The 19665-nt window shown below is 36.2% G+C and overlaps 1 long non-coding RNA gene across 1 annotated transcript in view; it reads left to right on the top strand.

The window, feature by feature from the left end:
* Positions 1-5312, top strand: part of LOC116216566 — a 146594-nt gene extending 141282 nt beyond the window's left edge. Inside the window, exon 4 of the long non-coding RNA XR_004159603.1 lies at positions 4661-5312. This is a non-coding gene — a long non-coding RNA (uncharacterized LOC116216566). The remainder of the gene's footprint in view (positions 1-4660) is intronic.
* The last annotated feature ends 14353 nt before the right edge of the window (positions 5313-19665 follow it).

Below are 19665 nucleotides of genomic sequence, written 5' to 3'. Positions count from 1 at the left end.
AAAAAAAAAGGAGAGAGAGAAGATGGAGGAGGAAAAGGTGGAGAGGTTCCACTGATTGACCCACTCTCAAGCTCAGTGGTCTCAGGTCTCAGGGGCTGCTGTACATGTGAGGAAAAAAGAAATACTCTGTTTAGGTGATAAAAGAGAGGAAGGCAGGATAAATTATTCAGGAGCATATAAAATGTATTTTGAGTGAAGTAGGTGGAAAAAAAAAACAAAAAAAACTAACAGGAATAATAACAAGAAGAATGCAGCTAATATCAAGGTCAAAGTATTTTAACTGCTCTGGAAGTCAGTGTTCTTTGTTAGATAATTCAGACCAGGATTAAGAACATTGGGAAATCACGTTGGTTTTGTAATTCTACTGCTTTTTTATTAATAACTTTGACTCGTTTATCTAACTATTGTATATTTTGTTGTGTTTCTTTTTTTGTAATCGTTATTTTTACACAAGTAATTGATTGGGTGAGAGCCAGAAAAATCTTACAGAATTTGAAATATAAAATGTCAAATATTTTCAAAGAACAAAAATAATTTTAAAAACTTATTTTTGAATGTAAATGCTAAAATGCATGGAGAAGACTTTGAGAGAAAAGAAATATCAGATACACTTAAATCTGAACTTATATTGTGTTTGAATACTGATGGTACTCACTGTTTCCCTGCATCATTAAATACAGAATATTGTTATTCTATATCTTAGTTTTTGTTTGTTTTTGATCCTACAATTTACAAGTTTAATTTTCTTTATTGAAAGTCTATTTCACATAAAGTGAGGATAAACAGGAAGTCAACAAGTTTCCACGTACCTCTCAGATTTTCCTGCAAATAAAGCAATTCTAGTTATAGATTATAATTTGCAATTTAAAAATGTGAAAAACAGAACAAAAGTAAGAATAAAAAAAGTTGTGCTACCTCAATATTTCTGCTGAGAAAATAGAAAAGGTTGGGTTAAATACAGTCTCTACAACATACCCAAATGTGTTGGAGAGAGAGTGAGATAGCCTAAGGGAGCATAGCACTGGATTAAAATCTAAATAAAGGGGGAAAAAAAAGAGAAACTTAAGGTTAGTCATTTTATTTTCATCTATAAAATATAACCACAAAAGTATTTGTTTTTACTGCAGCACAACAGATTTTTATCCTTTTTTCCATCTGCAATAAAATACAGAGGTTAAAAAAATAAGTCTTGCTTTTGCCCTTGAAAAATTTCATATAAGAGTACAGATAATAGTTGCTTGTTTACTTTGAACATAAATCTTGCATTGCACCTTTCTATGATGTTTTAGAATTCGTTACACACTGAATTCAGTTTTTACCTTAAATTTTAATGTCATGAGCTGAGGATAGGAAATGGGAGAAGTACAGATAGAATGTAAAAGTAGCAGACATACAAAATTAATTAAATAGCTGAAGACATATTCCATTGAGATGGTTATGCTACGATTACATGATTTGCATAATTAAGTGCTGAAAAGTCCTGAACTATGAAATTCCACATTTCAGAGTTCTCATTCTTTCTTTTTTGTCTGTTTCTGTTACGTCTCCAAACAAAAAAATGTTAAAAATGCACAAGTTTTAATTATTTTTTGCTGCATGAACGCATACTTTGAACTATCGTCAGAGAAGTAAACAATGGATTTGTGTAGAAAGCACAAATAAATTACAGAGTTTTTCATGCAGGAAGGGTGAATGCACAACAGCCATGTCTGTTCATTGTGGTCTTTACGTTTAGATTATCAGATCCTCTAAGTGTTTTTTACAGCATTGCAGTAAGATTATTCTACAGAGTAGCTTTATTGTACTGAAAGACCATAGAGCCATTGGCCATCCTAATTTATTTTCCCTCAAAGGTTCTGTAGGAGTTTAAAAGGTCTTTCATGTCTGGCTTTGTTTTTACCTTAGCCGTACTTTTCTGTGCCTAAGAGCACTTGCCTGATATTCATTCAGAAAACATAGAAGTGACTGAATGCACAACTCTCAAAGAAGAGACCCTGATAAACGCCACAATGAATGAGGACATTATGGTCATTCTTTCTTGATGTGGTCCCAGCAATTTTGCTTTGTACTGTAAATTGAAGCAGTTTATAGGAGAAAAGCTGAAAGTAGAGCTCTTTTATAGTGAGGCATAGCACAGTGGTGGAAGCACTTTTCTGGAAGAGAGGTACTATAGTCTTAACCCTGAAGGGAACAGGATCCAGGTCTCATGTCTCTGTGATGAATTTATGCATCAACATGTTATTGAGAACAGGGTTGCAAGCAGAGGCTCAGACTTCTTCATCTTCCTCTGGCGGTTGTGTTTTGAAATAAATTGAGCCGCCTTCCTCTATATTTTCTGAAGCCTTGCAGGCTAAAATAATATTAGTGACTAGTGGATGCACTGTAGAACCCATCTGACCCATCTCATAATCCTAATCCTCACTTCTACTACAAGATAGGCACAAGAGCTCCTTCACTAGGATGGGAAAGTGGAAATCCACATATATAACTATTGCTGCTTATCAGTAGTACAGATCAGCCATTAACCAACGATTTTTTTATGTTGTTATACTCTTCATTGTTAATTGACATCTGCCATCTCTCTCAACAAAAAGCCCTAGAAAAAGTCCATCAATGGGGCATATAGTAATTTAAAGCTACACAATTAGTCGAATTCACTAATGCATTTGTCTATATTAACTGTTTGACAACAGTCAAGTCATGGATTTTCAATTTCAAGTAACATACCAGATCTCCACGTAGTGACTTGTAAGGAAAGTATTGCTTCAGCTTTAATTAGTCTAGTCTTAGCTAAAATTACCACAGACTTGATGGCTGACACTTTCTTATGTTAACATTCATAAATCAGTTCCCTTGCAGTAGCTAAATATTTAAAAAAGCACTGTGAGAATCAGAGCTACAGAGGGGCTTATGGCTCAAAATCTTGTCCTTTCTACCAGTCATATCAGCCGATCTAGGAAAGTATATTACTTTTCCCTGCAAATCTTGTTTCAATTGAAAATGAAGCTGCTTAAAAAAAAATAATGGAAGCACAGAAGGCATTTTGTAGGACTCTTAATCATAGTAGACAGAATGCCTTCTGAAGTATTTCACTGATTTTTTTCATATATTGAGCAATATGTTTTGGCAATAAAAATATTGCACACAGGAATATATATTTATCTGCAAATTTAACAAAACATGAATATATATGCTTCTTGCTGCAGGTCAACTTGAATTTTTAAGTTATGTGAATTTGTTCTTTTTTGGTTTTTTAAACTACTAAGCAATTTTTTTTCTTCTCTTGGCTATAAAACTTCATAATGGGAAAAAATACAAGATTAATAATGCTACAACAAAGGAAATCATGTTTATGAGTAGAGGAGAATGCTGGCCAACTTTCTGGCAGGTAACATTTTACAGCATATGCTGACAAGTAAATCTTTATTTATGACTAGGATCATAGAACACCAGGATGCTTGTCAATAACAGGTCCTATAATGCTGTGAAAGAAAAATTCTTTATAAACAACATCTAGCAGAGAGAATTTAGCTGGATGATGCCTTGTTAATTTTTGTAATAGATGGTGACATTGGCATGAATAAGATTTATTACGTTAGTCAAATGAAAGTGCATGTGCTGAATGCACAAGTTTAACCGTCGGTACCTGCACAACAAACCTAATTAAATGGTGTGTCATTGAAAATGATTTAAGTGAAAAGATAATGAAGCAAATCGCATGAAATGTGTTTAACAAAATTTATTCTGAAGGAATTGGAAAGGTTATTGTAATTAGAGAAGCAGTCCTCCATGCTAATAATCTTTCTTAAGCTCTCTCATTAAAAGCTAAAGCTTAAAAAAAAAGGCCAGGGAAACTCAACTTTTGGTTTGGGGCAAAAGGTAGGATTTCTCTTTCACATTTTGCAGGAATTAACACACATTCTTAAAATATACTCTAGTGCTGAATTTTCAGGAAAAGCTTAAGGTCTACATAAAAATATGAGGTTTACATCTCTTTCTGTCTATGGTAAACTTTAATCAGTAGCTTAGCAAAAAATTCAATGTAAACAAAATATCCGGGTATGAAATTTATGACTTAACTCCATTCCTAGTTAGAATAACATTTATTTGCATAGAAATGCTTATTCTTGTGAAACAGGGAAACGTCAAAGTCAGTGGTACTTCAGCATATGTTCAGTTTTACATGTTTACATTCGTTCATTTGCTGAATGAGGTGGGACCATTATACATGGAATTAGGGCTATGTTCCGTTGAGCCAGCATTTTGGTATGGATGTTAGGAAATGTTTTAATTAGTAATCTTAAATCCAAATTAAAAATAGTAAGGAGAGTGGTTCATTAAAGTATTAGGTAGTAACACCACTGGGCTGTGAACATGAAAATGAGTTTCAGCATTTTACTAGTTGAGGAAATAACTATAATGGCTTTCATTACGTATATAACAGTGGGTATTTTCATATTCTTTTCAAATATGTAGCCAGAAAAATCAAATTTTAGAGCAAGGTTGTCATGGTGAGTAACCATGCTTATTTTCTTTCACATTCAAAATAAAAACTACAGTGTTCAAAATTCTTTGATTAACGAGCCAATAGGCAAATACATATTTTATTCTTGGTTCCTTGTGAAAGTTACCCATACAACTTTTGGTTATAAAACCACAGGTGCCCATTTTGCAACAAAATGAGATCCGGCAGGAAATCAGCAGAGCCTGGATTACACCCTACAAACACAGATGGATGAAGAAATGGACAACTTTTTTCTATAAACCGCAGGAGTCTGAGTTCAGATTTCAAGTCAAAACGTGAATCTGTGGACTATGATCAAGGACAGCCACGCATTCCTGAGCATACAGCCAGCCAGTGCTGAAGTTTTTGGGTCAAAATTCAGACTCTTACAGAATGACTCATTATTAAAAGGCTTGTCAGATGAAGCCATTGCTTTTCCCTAATTCTTCTCCAGCCCTCTGTCTGTCTTGTTTTCCAGGCTAGACACACTTGTATTTCTAGCTGTGAATTTTTGAAAGTGGTATGATTATACTGCTGGTAAGCACCCAATCCAGAGTCTGGCGTAGCTATGCAGACTATACCAAATACCTCTAGAATTTCCTAGCATTTCAGTCAGCATTCACGTGTATCATCTAGCACTAAGTTTCTGGAAAATTCCTCTGAGTATCATGCCACCCACAGAAGAATATTTTGAGGATGATAGCAGTGCCAGACCTTCTGCCTACTCTCATTTTTAGTGTTCTTATCCTTAATCTCTTTCTAGAGTCTTTCTTCTGCAAGGGGAACATCATTTTCTCTCCCTATGAAGATTTCCAATACAACTGAGAGCAACTACATTGCAGTAAAAAATGTAAAGTAATTTGTACCACTGACTAGAAAATTGGCATTTTATTGAAACACCGGTCAATACTTCATTCACAGCACTAACAACTTGTGGAAGAAAAGGTTGTTAAAAATGAAAAAAAAAACCAAAAAGATAGTAAACAGCTTCTTAGTGGAGAAACACTTCACCATGTTGTTTGTTCAGTGAAAAAGGCATTTGGTATGAAGCAACTCTCATCACACTCTGTATTGCAGGTGTTTAATTGCCTAGGACAATCACTTGCCTGTGAAATAAGATACTAAATGGCACTGGAGCTTCAGTCAATTTCTCCAAATGCAGAATAAAATTTACTAATTGGCCCAAAGGTAGCTTTCTGCAGGAAGTTTTAAATGATCTCATGATTAATATCCTGTAATTGGAGGTTGCAATACATTTTGCTCTTCTGTTTTTCTGTGGGAAGAGAGAAGACTAACTGCCAATTACATGTTTGTTAGCTGTACAAAACTCCAAGTGATAGACATGGTACTGAGACATGAATTTTGGAACTGGGTTTCAAAGTCATAACCCTTCACTCATGCTGTGTGTGTTCAGGATAGTTCCAGTTTCTTCAGTCTGTTACAGAAAAAGAACATCATTACACCTTTTGGATCAGAGCTCATTTCAAGAATTAACTATTTTCTTCCCCTGCATAGATGTTTTCAAGTACTGTTGCAATGCTAGTCTTAATTACTGCTGCTCTGCAGTGACTTACAAGGCATAGGACACTGGCTTAGAAGTGTAAAGTACAAGTTTAGTCACGAGATAAAAGCACAGTAACCCCAGTGATTAAAGCCTTTTCTATAAATATATTAAACATAATGAGGTAGATCAAGATAACAATTAAAATTGTAACATGCATAGCAGTGATTTCCAGTTAACATTAACTATTGATTGATTGCTTCATACATTCTGATAGATAAGTTGTTTGTGGGGTTTTGTTTTGTTTGTTTGTTTTTAATGAGTTCTATCATGTTTATCCTTTCAGAGCTTTCCTGAACGTAGTGAGACTGTACAGAGGTGTTTAATGAGATCACAGGGGTGTGTAAAGTGTTACCTGTTGGCTGGAAGAAGTGGATATTTAGGGATAAATTCCTGTAGATGGCTTAGGTTTCAAAATAAGGTTTCATTTCCAAAAAGAGAAAAGAAAGCAAGGAGAAACTGTAGTGCACCCATCTGAAATTTAATCAAGAAGTTAAACTTACTGTAACAAACATGAAAGCATAAGTTATGACAAAAGTACGGCCTCACATGTATCTGCTGAAAATTATTAGGGTACAGGAAAACCTATGTCCTAAGTAGCTTTTTTTTTTTTTTTTAACTTCTTTGACATACCTAACTCAATTCATTTAGTAGATGATTAGTCCATCAGAAGTGCTATAAAGTATGATTATTTCCAAACAGAACATAAAATTGAATGTTTAACATACTTTTTTACTTATTTCATAAGCACACAGGCAATAAAGAAAAAAATGAAAATGCTTTTTTCTGGAAGAGCACTTGAAGTCACTCCAGCTTCTAGTTCTGATCTTTGCAGAAGTATTACGCCTTTACAAGAAAGACTCTTTCTCTCTGATTGGAGTGAACACTGAAAATTTTCAAGCTTGACTCAATTCCAAAAATTTTTCCCTTTAAAATGTTGCAGGATTTTTTTAAAAGGGCTGTCTTTTCAGAGGGTTGCATCAATTCCAAGTGATGTCTTCTGCTACGACATGCCAGAAGGCTACTAATGAAATCTGCCTCAGGTTTCAGTTTCTTAAATCTGTCCTTTTAACAGGTGATAGAGTAATAACAACAAAATCTGAAACTAGTGACTCTGGAATGATCTGAATTTTTCAAAACTATTTCTTCTTGCCATTTCTGTTGCTTCTCTGTTTGATGTGCCTCACTGGCAGCTGGCTTGCTTTCACAAGAGCAGAAGAGACATGTATAGTGTCCCTCTGTTTCCTGAGGTGCCCAAATATTTCTGCAGCTTAAATATGGATACAAACATTTTGGGCATTAAAAGCCAAATGTCCAGTGGATTTCTGACAACATCTGAAAGAAGACAGGTCGCTGTGTTATGGGTTTTCTGTGCCGTTGGGGAAATATTCTTGCAGTCCTTAGAGAACTGTGCAGGCTACTGAGGTTAGCCCTCTCTGCATTCGATTGTATTGAATTTGCTATCTTTTTCTGAATTCCTGATAGTCACCTGAAACATATTTCACATTTTTTCCTCTAGCTCAAACACAGCTTGTAATAGAATTATCTCAGTCAATATGCTGTCAATTAGAAATTACTTGAAATGCCAATTTTTGCAATGGCTTTTCGAAAATGGCATCGCATACAAAATTGTTGAATTTGCATGGATCACGTCTTACCTCTTCCACAGATAAATCTTCCTGGATTGCTGTTATATTCCTTTGATACACCCTCTAGGTTCGTGGTTAGAAATAAGTTTTTGTATTTACAAAAAAAAAAAGAAAAAGAAAAAGAAAAAGCTACAAGATTTTTTTTTCTTTTCCTATGTCCATGAGTTAAATGAGCAGGCCTAACTGTAGGATGAACTCTTGAAGAGCACATCTTTGCAGTCCATGGTTAAAGATAAGCTGAATCCGAGTGGATATGTGAATAACTTAGTAAGCTAAGTGATATAATTCCATCTGCCCAATTTGGGTGACTCCCAAGTTGAGGCAATCTTTCTCTTGGTTTTCTTTTACAAACAAAACATGGACATTTTCAAGGACACAAGTGACTGGAACTGTATGTCCTTGTACAGGCTGTCAGAGTTGGCAAATCCTGCAATCCACCTGCCCTAAACTGCAAGCTAGCATCCTTGGTTGGGGCCCCAACTCAAGAGGAGAGAATGCCATCTGCTGAAGTGCACAGCCCAGTTTTCTTCCCTTTTTCACCTCTAACCCTCACGCCGAGCAAGATTAACTGTCCTCGTAGTACTTGAACCAGAAAGGTCAAAGCATAACATTGCTTGGCTATGGGAAACTGAATAGCACAGCCTGCACAAATATCAGCAGAAATGAACTGTGTGTTTTTAGTATTGCTTTATTATTATTTTTTTCCCCTCAAGCTTATTACTCTACAGAAATGTTATTTTATTTTGGTTTATCTAGAAGAATGGGCTTGAGCACTTCTTAGAGAACACTTCAGTTTGTTCTTAGTAGATACATAAAGAGAAAATAATATATCCATGCATGAAAATCACTTTATGCTGAGATTGTATTTGGGAGCACCTTGGGAAATCACTTCTAGTGACTAGGTCTATTACTTGAAAATCCAAGAATATGCATAAAATTACTTTGTTAGTCATTATATTCTGTTTCCCTCCTCTCTGTCGTTCTTCTCTTTCTCAAACTGCCCAACCTAAACAGAACAACTTCAAACTCTTCTGAGAAAATGTGTAATCTTTCATTTTCCCTCAGTGCTAAGATTAATACTGTGCTGTCAGCACATTGCCTACCTACCTAGGCTGGTCCAGCCATTCCAGCAACAGAGGAAGAATTGCCTTTAGGGTTTTTTCCAGTACTTTCAAAAGACAACTGACACCAACTACTCCTCTGAGAGCTGTTTACTGCCTTGCTTTCAGGTCCCAGTGTATGCAACAGAGCTGCAAGCATACACTAGAAAGAATAGTCTCTTCCCTCTAAAACTATTTGTGCATCTTCTTAGCAAAAATCTTCTTAAAAAAAATAAATAAACATAAAACACCGCCGCCAAATGCCTGTTGTTTCCTTCCTCTTTGTTACATAGCAGTCTCCTAGGGAAGAAAAGAATCAGTGTCTGTGCTCATTTAGATTAATGTATAGTCTCAGTTTTTCCTGCCTTCTCCTATGTTGACTTCCACTCTATGCAAAAAGCTTAATCGTGCGAATTTTCTTAACTGTTCACGATGTAAGATTTTTTCTCAGAGCGGGGAGGCGCTGGCAGAAATCGCAACCCTCAGACCCCCGGCTCCAGGCGGGGCAGGGCGGGACGGCGGGAGCAGCGCGAGGCTTTGTCCGTCGCGAGCCATCGCCTCAGGGTGGCGTTGCGCGGCGGACTGAGACCATGTTCCTGTGCCGCGAGACGGCGTTAAGGCTGTGCCTTCAGCCATGAGGGTGTTGGAAGCGCGGTCTTGATGTTTATAGACAAAGCAGAACTAAATGGGACTTTTTCCTGGTTTGAGAAAGTTGTGGCCTGAGAGAATGACTGGTGTGATCCTGAGGGATGGATCCAGGTGGGCTCGCAAGCCATGGGTATCACGCCTGGCCTGTGAGAAGAACTGCAATGAGGAACCTTTCAGCCATTATCGCTTTGAAAAGGCACAGCAGGTGATGCTTTTCCTGGTTAGATGCTATACAAAGTGCCCTTGGGAGATGGCAAAGAAAAGGTGCCTACTTATTTAGATAGATATTTATCATGAGGATAAACAGGAAGGGGAGAAATGGGCATGGCCAATGTGAGGACACAGCTCCAAGGAGAAGCAGCTGCAGGAGAGGACTTAATTAAGGCAATAAAGCATGCCTCGCTGCTGTTAGCATTGTGTTTTCCTGGAGAAAAGGTGGAGATTCTGCTCTGATTTCATGTGCTAAGGAAGAAAAAGAGCTATTGGTGGAGATGACTGCAGAGTGGGCTTGTCCTCAGCGCTCTCCTACAGAATCCTTGTTCATGGAGCTACTGAAGGTGAGAGGAAATGCTTAATGTTAAATGTATGTTGTTGTTGCCTCATAGCACTGCTGCCAAGTTATTAATGTGTCTGGTTAATTTTACAATTTTGAATATTAACAATTTATTAACACTAACGAGGTAAGGAAAATCAGGAAATTAGTTCAGTCCTGTTGCTAGTCTATTAAAAGCCAGAAGCTGTTAGTACAGGAGGAAAACACCTGTGAAATCTTGCAAAACTCGGTCTGTTGTTGTGAGATTTTTTTTGTTTTGTGTTGTCTGTTCTCTGTAGGATTAAGCATGATTAATTTTCTTAGTAGCTCATTTTAAAATTAAAGAGTGCGAGCAACTGTTCTTTCTCAGACTATAGTAATAATGAGAAACAATTTTATACTTTACCACATTTCTTCATTTAATTTTAGTACTGAATGCAACTAAATTCCAAACCAACCTTACAGTTGTTATGTAAAAGTAGTAGAATTCTACTCTGTGGACCCAAATAGGTAACATACTGTAGCAGAAATATTTACTGTGACTCAATTCTGTTGTCCTTATTCAAAGTAATGGAATAATGTTAAATGTGAGATGTGTTTTAAAGAAAAGTAAATAACATAACTTTTTAAGTGGGATTTTCTCTTGTTGTGTGAGATAATCTTCGCCAAGGTGTAAACCACCAGCATTTTATTGACAACTCCCAAAGCACAACATGTGCAGTCAGCTCCTATTTTTAACAATTCTTATTTTAATGTTGAGTAATCCTGTGATTGAAGAATCATGCTTTGCAAGTTAAAAAAAAAAAAAAGGCTATGTATGATATTTTACAGGGAATTTTTAAGCTAATGGAGAAAGTGGGTCAGTCATACAAATAAAGAAAACATGGGATTTACGTGCGCTGTGCAGTAAAGTAAAATTTTGATGTAATCTAATCCTGTCTAAAAATAAAAGAATTACTTGCATTATTGTTCACTGATTATTGGCTTAAATAGACTTTAAGTGTTTTGTATAAGAGGAGGACTGTGATGGTATGGAAGAATTTGGTTAGTCTTCATTGCAGAATTCTGAAGATAGAGTTACAGAGTGAGTGCTACAAAATCTTCAAAAGAAACAGAAAAAAATGTTGTGAAGTCAGTAGTTAGTTAAGTTGTTGATTGTAATGAGGAGGATAATTGTGTTAACTCCAGCAAACTTGGCAGCCTTCAGTCCCAATCCCAAAAGTTTTCCAGATATTTGAAAAATCAAATGATTCTTTGTAGAATTTAGGAAAGTGATGAATTTATACACTTGGGATTACAAAATCCTTCTTTTTTTAGTTAAGTACGTGGTGTTATTTTACTTACAAAACTCATATACTCTAGTATCTGTAGTGATGTGGCTGGTAAGAAACTGGTGAACACGGTATGGATATTGAAACCTCTTTTATCAAGGGCCTGAATATCTGTATCAATCTAATATTTTTATCCAAATTATGGATTTTTTTAATTTTTTTTTTAACTAAGAGTTGGTCATAACAGAACAGTTTTGATGCCCAGCTGACCCCTGAATTGCATTGTCAGGGAGCAAAACAAGGCAGTGTTTCTGCTGTGGCCTCAGATGTTTGGTTGGAAAGACTATTGTTTCTGTTGCCTACAGACTTCATGTATGTGGTTTGTGTGGATTGTTTTTGTTTCTGTTTTTTAATTTGGTCCTATGCTGGTCAAGAAAATTGAATATTTTGTCCCATGCCACTGCAATCACCTCCTGTGCGCTTATGATTGATCTAAGCTGCATATTGTCTGAAACATGCAAATATCAGTGAAGTTCAGCTGGAAAGTATTTTGTGTATGTTTTGGCTCTGACAACTTTTTTGTCACAATAATTTCTAAATCAGCTAAAGTTTAAGAATTTCTTGAATCACAGAAGATCATTTATTTAAATATCTACTATGTCAGTCATTCTTGTTCAGTGTTGTGAAGCAATTTGTAATTTTAAAGCTCCATCCAATCTTCCAGAGTTTAGGACTTAATTTGTGTTCTGTGGGTTGATGATTTATGTTAATGGGAAACACTCAAAATGTTAAGCTTAAAGTACCTGTACAGAAATTAGAAGTTACTGGTGAACTAGGAGTTCAAACCTGGATCTTGAGCATCCAAGTGATTTACTTGAGCTACACCATGATATTTGATAGCTTATGAATAGTCAGGAACTACTTCATGAGCATATATGGTGCTTTCTCAATTGCAGTATTAAACATAATTGCTTAGAATACAAACACAAGTCTTACAAGTCTTCTATTCCAGTACAAAAAAGACTGAATAATAGGACTCTGAGGTACATGGAAGTGTTTATAAATGAAGTTTTCCTCGTAGCATGTAAGCAGAGAATGTAACACATAAGCAGAGACTTCCACTTTGTAGATGTGGAAGTCAGAATGTATACTTTACAGGCAAAAAAAGATAGGTGTTACCTAAGTTTGTAGTTTTTTTTTTTTTTGGAGGCTTGCATTAATACTATTCTGTATACTAATTTACATGTAGTTTCACATTAGAAAGTGAAAATGACCATTTGCAGTATTTTTGTGTTTGCTGCCTCATCTCTTGATGTGTGTTGCTGACACCTGTGACAGGCTAGTATTTGCTAAAATTGGTAGCATGAATCTTTGCTGTCTCACTTCTGTATTTGTAACGAATGGTCAAGCAGCATGACTCAGAGGACAGTTTAAAAATCCATTTTGTCACACAAGTATTCATTTGAAAGCACTTTATTTCTTAAGGAAACTTCTGTGTCAGTTTTGTCAAAGTAGTTGACAGTCACTGAAGGAGAGTATAAGACTTCAAAGAGTTTAAATTTTTACAAATATATTCTAGAAATTCAAGTACTGTGCATTGAATAACGGTTAGTTTCAAAGGCTTCCAATTTAAGAGAAACCAAAGTATATCTTCATGTTGTAAAGCTGCCCTGATTATTGAGAAGAGAGACTTAAGCTTCTGGTAGGCACTAAAACCAGCTCTGCTCAGCTTTGTTCTTTAGAACTATTTTCTATTTTTAAAAACTAGCATTATTTTGCAGTTACCAAGGCAGGATCTAGTTGCCTTTTGGAAATAGGTATCTTGTCTAGGATGAGAAGCTACTCTAGTTATGTTAGCTGCACGTGTATGTTTTTATTTTTTTAACTTTGGCTTTTTTCTTAGATGTTAATTGAGTAGTCTTATTTTGTGCAACATAAAGGCATGCCAACAGTGGGGAAAATATTTGTCTTCAACAATGATGTCTGAAAGTTTTTTTTCCTTGTCTTTCTTTTAAATTTTCATGTTTCTACAGTATCCGAGACAACTAAGATCCATGGTTTTATTTAGTTTACTAGCTTCTAGTAAGAATCTGAGTTAAAAAATTCCTACTGTAAATTTTAGGAGGGAAGTGATTGGAAAATATTAAGGTTTTTGCTATACCACTTAGATTTAATGCAGAATAAGTTGAATCCTGAATTAAGGAGGGAAGATTTGGGTTGGATGTCAGGAGGAAGCTCTTCACAGAGAGAGTGGTGAGGTGCTGGAACAGGCTGCCCAGAGAGGTTGTGGATGCCCCATTCCTGGAGGTGTTTAAGGCCAGGCTGGATGGGGCCCTGGGCAATCTGGTCTGGTATTAAATGGGGAGGTGGCCCTGCCTGTGACAGGGGGGGCTGGAGATTCATGATACTTGAGATCCCTTCCAACCCGGGCCATTCTGTGTGGTTCTGAATAACAGGTGAAAAATTGCATTAGAATTGAATTTGAATATTTGGGGAAAAAAACCCAAAAAGCTATGCAGACTAGCCTACAATCAGCATCTTTTTATCAACACTATGGGACTTTCATTGTTTCTGCAAGTTAGAAGGACCAAATCTGTCAGTGATGAGAGCTACCTCTTTGCTGCTTATGAAGATAAGAGGATTGGGAACCACTGCAATGTATCACTTGAATGAATGTAGTGTTGTTATGACTAGAAGAAATACTAGCCTTAATTTGGCAGTCAAATATTATGTTAAGTATTGTGTTGTAACTTTAAATCAGATAACAATGCATCCTTTACTTCCATGTCTAATTAGTGGCATCCTCTCTGCATTCTGTGGCGACTGAAGTTTCCAACGCAGCTCGCTTGCAGTTGTTCATCACCCTTCTTGTACTTCATTCTGTCATCTGACTGTCCTAACGTATGGATTGTGACAGAGTAATTGCTTAGGATAATGCCCCATGTATTCTTTCCTGAAATTCTTTCTCCCTCCCCTGAGCTGTGATGCTAGGAACAATATTGATATTCCTATCAACTGCTCATCTAAAATCCAAACAAAGAAATAATCCCACACACAGGTGCATAGAATAGAGCACAAAATAGAGACGTACTTGGCTGATGTTTGTTTTCTGTGACTGATATTAGAGCAAAAAAGTATCTTCAAGTGAAGTTTTGGCAGCTACCCTTCTACAGGATGTGTCAGCCAGCTGCCATGTAGAGTTCTAACCTAGCAGCATGATTAAATATCACACCTTCTCCTTTCACCAGCTGAGACTAAAATAATATTTTGTTATCTGCTTAATGCTTGCTGCCTTGAGCACTGTCCTTGCTGAGATAAATTCTCTCTAAGTCATTCTTTTTCTATTTGAAACATCTGGTATTTCTTATGATAAGTACACACAAAATGAGCACATAGTATATGCTCCTGCATGAGCTGCTTAGTGCAATAGAATGTCAGTCAGAGTCAATTCAACAGGTCTCACCCTATAGAAGAAGAGGAAAAGCTGTTCATTAACTCCTCATGTGTTCTTGTGAACTGTGCAGCTGCTACTGATAGGGGAATCAGACTATCCTGTACTTTGTATCATTTGATAGGACAAGAGGAGGTGGCCTCAAGTTACACCAGAGGAGATTTAGATTGGACATTAGGGAGAATTTATTTGCAGGAAGAGTGCTGAGGCTTTGGAACATGTTGCCCAGGGAAGTGGTAGAGTCGCTATCCCTGGAGGTGTTTAAGGAGAGGGGAGACGTGGTACTTAGGGATGTGGTTTGGTGAGCAATATTGGTGGTTGGTGGATGGCTGAATGAGACAATCTTGGAGGTCTTTTCCAACCATAATTGTTGTGATTCCATAGTTCACCTGATCTAAAACCTGTTGGATGATGTCTACAATGCTGAAGGAAATTGAATTTATTTGAAGATGCTTTTTCACTAATTTAACTCTTCTTTCTCTCTTTCAGGGAGAGAGTTAAACAGAAGAGGTAGAAATGTAGCCTTAGCATTGGCTAGTTTGTGATGTACTGTTTGTAATGTACAGTAAGAGAAGCTTAGTTTAGTAACCAGATGTGAAGTTGACTGAAATAGTACTGTCTCAGTAGCTAGTTATTTGACTTTAAGCCTCTCAAGTGACTTGTTATTTGAAATATCATGTGGAGGAGTGATGAAGAGGCTGAAAATGAGCTGCAAGTTTAAAGTACAAATGGGCAATGATTCAAAACCTTGGGGGAAAATGCTGTAATGCTACCTGGAGATAGGAATTTGTCTATTTTAAAATACTGGCACTTCTATTTGTAGCTCTGTATTTCTCTCATCCACTCACAATGAGAGAAGAATGCGCGATGCTACTGCTAACATGCATCTATGTAAGAGTAAATAGGATGTTACAATACTAAAAAAATAAAAAAAATACAAGGGAGTGCTAGGACTGTTCTTAAAAAAAAAAATCTGTCAACTGTCAAAAAATCAAGGTATGGATTGCATTTCTGTTTGAGTCTAGCTGAGTGTAACTGAAGTTCAGTTATGTTCTCTGCATTTACGTGGTGTAAGATATTCAAGCTCTTTCTTTAAATCTGGTACTGTTAGGAGCAGTCCTTCTAGCTCTGAAGGTTGAGCTTGTAGGGTCCTGATGTCTGGAACTCTGGAAAAGTACATGCCATCTGGCTTGGCATATTGATTGGCTGTGGAGAGGCTACTCTTCAATTATAATATGATAAATTGAGAAGGCTGTTGCAGAAGAACTGTTTGTTGGCCATAGAGAATTAGGTCTTGATTTATGCTCAAGCACCTGTTAGATGTTGCATTACTGCTAAAAGTACCTGCTATATGCACGCATCCATACTCATGCCCACATTTTGCCTCTGACTTGGTTTTTTAGTTGTTTTTTTTCCTCTCTTTTTAAAGAAGAAGAATTGGCATCTACTTTGGGTTTTCTCTGTGTTTTCCAACCACCAGCATCATGAAATGGAGAGGACTGTTCATCAGAGAGCAGACTTCTAAACTTTATGTGCAATTTTTGGCTGCCAGTAGGCTGAAGTGGGTAGATTTACAGTTTTGTAACTAACGTGTGCTTAAGGTGTGCCTATCTTAAAGAAAAGAAGCATCTGCTTCTTACTTGCTTCTGCCTAAAGGCAGACAACTTAGTGAAAATTATCTAAGCCATAATCAAATGTATTCCCAGGTACCTGTATTGCTCGTCATGAAAACAAGGGCTCATCAGTAAATCAAAGATGTGAACAAATAATAAATCTTAATCAAAATTGTTCCAGCAAAGATGGAGCAAAATGACGTGCAGTTTAACTTTTATGGTTAAGATCAGATCTTAAAGCTCTCTGGAGCACAAGTAGTAGTTAGCAGAATTAAATATGAATGACGATGATTCTGTAGTTGTACAGACTGCTGTCAATCCTCTGGAAAATAATGGTGCTTGTTGAATTTAATGCAATTTCCTACCTGTTAGAAGTTGAGCGTTGTGTACTGAAGTACTTTTCAGGATAAAGGAGAAAATGTTCAGTGCATCAATGAGTAGACTCATGGTTTTAGTGTTGTGGTTGGTTGCTGGGAAAGCTGCTCCCCAAGGGAGTTTTGAGAGCTCCATTATCTGAATAGCTGGTGGACATTTTTAAAACATGAGCAAAATGTGATTTTTCTTGGGTTAGAACTGCTGAAAGCGGAAAAGTAAATTGTTCTTCTTTTCCAGGACTTTAATTAAGTAAATGCATGATTATTCTTGCAAGTCTTCTGGTTGTTCAAACACAATATGCTCTACTTCTAAGAAAATTTAATCGTGTTTAATCTTCACATATATACACTGTTGTTCCGAAAAAAAGATTTCTTTAAATAGTTAACTTCAATGTTATTTCACTGTTATTTTTTTCTAAAATTTAATCAGTATTTGCAATATTTTATTTTTTCATATTTTAAAAATGTATTAGTTAATAGAATATTTTGGGGAAAATACAAGTTGTAGAGACAAAAATGAAACAAAACTGTCTCTTTTGCTAAGGAAAATGGCTGGAAACTAATGGTACAAGGAAATTGAAGTATAACTCTTCATCTTTTAACACTATGATCTTTTCAGTAGAAACTTAGAAAACAGTATTACATCAAAAAATATATTGGTTAAAAGGTGATTTATTTAGAGCACCCAATTGTTGGTGTTTTTTTTTTTTTAATAGCTCTCCCCAGTGTTTTTCCTTCTGAATGAGCAAGTACATGTGTTGGGGTTGGTCTAGATATGCCAGATTGTGTCTCTAGGAAATCAAAATAAGCAATTGTAAGACAGTTGCAAGGCTGTCAATAGCAAAACGCAATGGGTGAAGCTTTATCTTTATCAATGATCTATCTATTATGTCATCATAGGAACAGGCCAAAAGAATCTTGATTTTTTTGTCTGGCACAATAAATTTCTTAATTGGTTACAGATAAGTGTGTGGCACCCTTGACAGGGTGGGTCTGAAATGCCTTTGCCTTTGAATTCCTTCAGATCTAAGCAGAGGTCCAGGCACAGTATTCATCTGGAAGATACTCCTTTCTTATGCTGACTTCCTTCCAAGTCAGTTAATTCTATGGGAAGGAAATGTCAGTGATTTACGTACTGGCTGCACATGGGAAAGAGTACTTGTGCTGTGATTGTCTTTGAAAGCACAGGACAGTTTTTACCCCAGGACATTTGCAGCATCTTCAGTGCACTCTAATGCTATTTCAGCACTTTGTGTGTGTGTAAATCTCATCTGGTTGGACAGTTAATATTTCATCTTTCATCAGTATTTATCCAAATTATTTTTAAGTTTATCACATTTAACATTTTATCTATGAGATACCAATTCCTGATTAGTTCCCTCTGAGCACAAGATGAATAATATTTCCAAGTCTGTCACAGTTAAAATTTTATAAGGACTTCTTTATACGTTTATCTACTCAACAACCTAAGAGTTGATTGCAGATCTCTTGTTTGTTTTCTTGACTGCAAGGATGCCTGCTAAACTTACTGTGTCGTAAGTCAGTACACTCAATGAGCTCAAATCACTGTCTGGTGCCTTATGGGATTCTGGTAGTCAGTATTTTTGGTGCTTTGCATTTTTTCCCTCGTTTTCTATGTAATTCAGAAATGATTCGTAAGATTCTAATGTGGCTGATGTTATCAAAGTCCCTCTGGGATCTAAAGCTCATTTTAGAAAATACACTTAATCTAGATGTAAAAGATCTTTGCAAATTATTTACTGTTCTTTACAAATGTAGTCATTTGCATTTCTGTTATCATTCTGATCAGTAGGATATGGCCCAGGATGCCTTAGAATAATAAGAGTAAGAATACTTATTAACTTGTTAATGTGGGCCATGCTTTCCTGTCTGATCCCACAGAATGGATCATCAAAGTCATCAGCCTGAAGAATGTAAACCACGGTCAACTGGTCATGCTTCCTCTGCTTTTTCCTTGTTTTTACAGTGATGTTCATCTTAAAACTTGCTGCTTACTTCAGTACTTCGTGGGTTGTTTCTTGATGCGGTGGGTTTATCTGTACATACTTTTTTGAGATTTACCGTAATTTACTATGATCTCAGAAATTCAGCTGCAGTCATAAGTCCTGTAAGTCCTCTTCTCTTATTTTCCTATATAGCTGTTTGTAAATATAGCCTTTTTGAAACCAGGAGGATTACTTGGAACTGTAAGGTGTTGCTTCAAGGTTTTGCTGTTTATCTCTGATGACACATTCTAACTCTCAAATTATTTTTCTGCAACTTTTTCCTCTCACGCTTCTGAAGTAGAGAACAACTCTTCATATCTTGACTGATCTTTCAGGAAATGGTTTCTTTTGACAGTAAAAGAGAGAGGTTTCCCATTGCTGGCATATAAATATGTAAATAGGTCATAAATAATGCTTCACTCAGGCTTATCATGGTTAAAGTACTCTATTTAGAGTGCAGAGGCTTCTCTCCTCACCTTTTTTGGCGAGTATACCTCACAGTTTCTATGGAGGAAACTGGAAATGGAAAGTTGTATCTTTTTTTAAAGATAAACTGATGACGGGGATGGGTGACTAAGTGCAATGCTTCATCCCCATTTCAAGAGTCATGCCTTGCAGACAGGAATTGTCAGTATGTAACAATCCTTCCTCTCAAAAAAAAAAAAAAAAAACAAAAACAACACACCTTTCACATAACTTGATTAAAGTTCATCTTTAAGATGTATCATTTAGTGCAAAGAAAAGAATATGTCATCCAAGCAAATGAGTTACTTAATCCTTCTCTAAATAAGAATTCTGTTTTTTGTTGTTCACTTCGTGTTTTTTTTTTTTTTTCCAGTTACAGTCAGAAGACAACATACCTTAGGAAGCAGTCACTGGAACTAAATAGATGTTAGCTAGATGTACCTGTTATAAATATGCTTGAAACTTTTTGCTATATTGAGGTTAGTGTGCAG

The sequence above is a fragment of the Meleagris gallopavo genome, chromosome 4, assembly GCF_000146605.3.
Source record: "Meleagris gallopavo isolate NT-WF06-2002-E0010 breed Aviagen turkey brand Nicholas breeding stock chromosome 4, Turkey_5.1, whole genome shotgun sequence".
NCBI lineage: Eukaryota > Metazoa > Chordata > Aves > Galliformes > Phasianidae > Meleagris > Meleagris gallopavo.
This window is presented reverse-complemented; position numbering and strand designations above follow the sequence as displayed.